At 37.0% G+C, this 4034-nt stretch overlaps 1 protein-coding gene across 2 annotated transcripts in view; it reads left to right on the top strand.

Annotated features, from left to right (window-relative positions):
- The first annotated feature begins 993 nt into the window (after positions 1-993).
- trip6 (thyroid hormone receptor interactor 6) overlaps positions 994-4034 on the top strand; it is a 40255-nt gene continuing 37214 nt past the window's right edge. The window contains exons 1-2 of one of the 2 annotated variants that reach the window (XM_046064422.1): positions 994-1082; positions 1568-1603. The gene's annotated coding sequence lies outside the window, so the exon portion shown is untranslated. Of the gene's footprint in view, positions 1305-1567; positions 1604-4034 lie in introns of both variants that reach the window. The other variant, XM_046064421.1, reaches the window with a different exon arrangement.

Here is a 4034-nt window from a genome sequence, read left to right as displayed (position 1 = left end):
GGGGGGGGGGGGGGGGGCGAGAGAGACGGTTGACCCAAATCTCATGAACCGCAAAATAATAACTCACGCGCTTGACCTTCATATTAGCTGCTGCTTGCTGTAAACAACTATATAGATGCATGTATTTATTTCACTGTGTAAAATGTTATTTTATTTCAAATATGGGAAACGTCAAATATTTATTTTAAATGAAAACCCCAAAGTTTTAAGTAGAGATTTCCAAAACATGTGACATTCAGCTCAAAAAGCTTAAAAATCTATGTTTCCTGTTAGAAATGTGGATTTAATTTATGCTTATCATGGGTACATATACATACACTTAATTGTGTTCACAAGAACAAGAGGAGAAGATATTTTTACACTATTTTGAAAAAATATTCAACGGTTATGTAGCTGAGTGGGATTTAATAATGTAATGTAATAATAATAACAATAAGGTGGAAATATCTTTATTGACTGTAACTAACTGTAATCAGTATCTTGTTTTCTTTAGCTTAAGTTACTTTTTTTTCTACATTTACATTGCATTTCATATTCTCTTATTGTGCAGACAAACAAAGTTTTAATCGTGTTCTAACCTCGTCTCATCCCCAGCAGTATTCAGTTTATAAATATATAAAGAGGGAATTTGTTTAGTTATTTGTGTAGAGTTGTAAAGCCTATAATGTGTTTCTATTCTTCCAATAAAATGGTTACAATGATGAATCAACAGCCAAATATTCATTAAGTCTGTGTCATGGATTCATCATCACTAACTCATGAACACTACCGCTTTTCCTTCTTTTAGGATCCTTGTTAGATCATTAGCTGAAGTTACTTTTTTTTGGACAATGCACATTTGTTTCTTCTATATTTACATTTCATTTCATGTTTTCTTATTGTGTAAATAAACCTTTCTCAAAGCATTTTAATTTGTTATTTAACATTTTTTAATTTATAATATGGTCGAGATTTGTATTTCTCCCCCACCCCACCTCTGTGCGCGCACACAGGCACGCACGCACAGACAGCAGTAGCTACGTCAGACGTCGTGATTGAAGTGAAGAGCTGCTGCTGCTAAAGGCCTCTGGATCGGTCACAAAGTAGGTTAACGACGCTAAAGCTAGAAGAAAGTTATCCCGGGATAACTTTCACTGACCCTTTAACGTGTAAATGGAGACGTAACGTTAGATGGTGTTTGTGCGGCTCGTTTCGGGCGGTAACGTTTGGTGTCGGTTATTATTCCATTGTTTCCTCCTCGGCTGTGTTGAAGTTAGCCTGGAGGCAAGGCACGGGCTCTGCTCGAGTTCAAAACAGGCTATCAAGTAAGTCAGCAAGCCTGTTATTAAAGTTAAATGTTGCTAATTATCATCCATTATGGGTTAGTTTATTACTTAAGTGTTATTTTTTGGTTTTACACGTATGTGACGCACAAAGGACAGATTTGGACGAACAGCACTTGGTTCCTCTTTCAGTCGTGTTAATGTTGCTGTGTGGAACTGAAAACAGCAACATGTCGCTAACTTAATGTGTCTGTAATGTGCCGTCTTTGCTTTGTTTTAACAATCTTCTTGTTCTTGATTTGTAGATGAGACTTAAAGGAACAGGAGAGTCACTGTAAAAGGTAGGACATGCTAATAATAGGTTGCTAATGTTGATTAGAGACACTGTTTACAGGTATAGTGTTTTTAATCGTATTTCCTAACCCATGTTGACTAACGTCCTGTTGTCTTAATGTTATTTTCTATCTAATTAGCACATATCGATCCATTAAGCTTTATTGTGTCAAACATGTTAAGCTAACAGAACCTCTGGCCTTCAAAATAAAAGCGTGAAAATACTGTGGTTGCTATCGAAAGACAAGAACAGGGAGTAACGTTACATGGGGTTGACCTGAATTCATCGTTTATTTGCTACAGTTATCTCAGGTTTGTTTTTAATCAGTTTTCTGTGTTGCTGAAACGCTTTGAGGTAGAGATATTTTATTTTGGAATTTTAAAACACCGGATGTTGTCTTTGTTTATCCCAGCTTGCTTGACTCTTGGCAGCAACTTTGACATTTCACGAGCTGCTACGCCTTCTTTTGCATTCAGCAAGAAGGTCCAGCCGAGCTAATTGATTGACAACTGGACGAGCTACAAAACAAAACAACTGTCTTTAAAACTGATAAAAACTGTGATCAGATTACTTTCCTGGCCCTGTAGCTCACCCGGATCCAGACAGAGTGCTTAAACTAGCTCCCCAGTGGAGGTGGTGGTCACTCTTTCCTCCACGTGGTAACTGTGTAATGTCTGTCAACCCCATGAATAATGGTAGCTACAGCAGCTCCATGAATAGAAATATAAAAGTCAAAGGCTTAAATGCTGCGTTGCAGGCGTTGTATTTCTGTGTGTCTGCATCACCTCACCTCATCCATCATTATAATCCTCTTACCAACAAGGACTTATCACACACGACCCACATACAATCAATGTGAGTGGGCTGTTTGCTTTTGGCTTGTCCTCCTGTTTGCAATCCTTTTTTAGGCATTGTGTCGATCACACAGTGGCTTTCCAAAAAGGCGTTCAAGTACATGCTTTAGCTTGACTCCTGTGTGCATGAAATCTGAGAATTGATGATTCACCATGTAATCATTTGCTCACTTTACTTAGTCTAATCCCCAGCAGTATTCAGTTTATAAATATATACAGGGTGTGTAAAATGTGTGTAGTTATTGGTGTTTTTAGAGTTGTAACGCCCCTTATTTGTTCGTTTAATCCAATAAAATGGTTGCAATGATAAATTCATTGCCAAAAATATATTAATTCTGTGTTTTATATTAAGACAGATACCGATGTTGATATTTGAGGATTTTAAAATTCTTCCGCAGTCTTCAAAGGTCATCCCTAACATTTGTTATGTGCAGTTCTCTAAGATAACGTGACATAATGCAGTTGAATTTTATTTCAGGTTATTCTTATAAATAGTATTTTGAACAAAGCACAGCTGATGGCTGTGTTTTGTGGCAGATATGTGGCTTCTAATCATCACTAACTCATGATATAGAGTTGCAACGATTAATCGAACTGTTATATTAATCCCCAACTATTTTGATAACAATTAATCAAAATGTCCAAACTCTCTTATTCCAGCTTTCCTAATGTGAATATTTCCTAGTTTCTTTCCTCCTCGGTGAGACTAAACTGAGTATTTTGGGGTTGTGGACAAAACAAGACACTTGAGATTGTCATCTTGGACTTTGGGAAACGCTGATCAACATTTTTCACCATTTTCTGACATTGTCTGGACCAGACAACTAATTGATTAATTGCGAAAATAATCAACAGATTAATTAATAATGAAAATAATTGTTAGTTGCAGTCGTCCTCATGAAACCTACACCTTTACTTGTCATCTTTAAGGATCCTTGTCTAAGATATAGATATATACACACATACACACGCACGCGCACACACACAGGTGCTGGTCATATAATTAGAATATCATCAAAAAGTTGATTTCTTTCAGTAATTCCATTCAAAAAGTGAAACTTGGATATTATATTCATTCATTACACACAGACTGATATATTTCAAATGTTTATTTCATTTAATTGTGATGATTAAAACTGACAACTAATGAAAATCCTAAATTCAGTATCTCAGAAAATTAGAATATCACTTAAGACCAATACAAAAAAGGATTATTAGAAATGTTGGCCAACTGAAATGTATGAACATGAAAAGTATGAGCATGTACAGCACTCAATACTTAGTTGGGGCTCCTTTTGCCTGAATTACTGCAGCAGTGCGGTGTGGCATGGAGTCGATCAGTCTGTGGCACTGCTCTGGTGTTATGAGAGCCCAGGTTGCTCTGATAGTGTCCTTCAGCTCTTCTGCATTGTTTGGTCTGGCGTATCGCATCTTCTTCTTCACAATACCCCATAGATTTTCTATAGGGTTAAGGTCAGGCGAGTTTGCTGGCCAATTAAGAACAGGGATACCATGGTCCTTAAACCAGGTACTGGTAGCTTTGGCACTGTGTGCAGGTGCCAAGTCCTGTTGGAAAATGAAATC

Source organism: Micropterus dolomieu, linkage group LG12 (genome assembly GCF_021292245.1).
Source record: "Micropterus dolomieu isolate WLL.071019.BEF.003 ecotype Adirondacks linkage group LG12, ASM2129224v1, whole genome shotgun sequence".
NCBI lineage: Eukaryota > Metazoa > Chordata > Actinopteri > Centrarchiformes > Centrarchidae > Micropterus > Micropterus dolomieu.
This window is presented reverse-complemented; position numbering and strand designations above follow the sequence as displayed.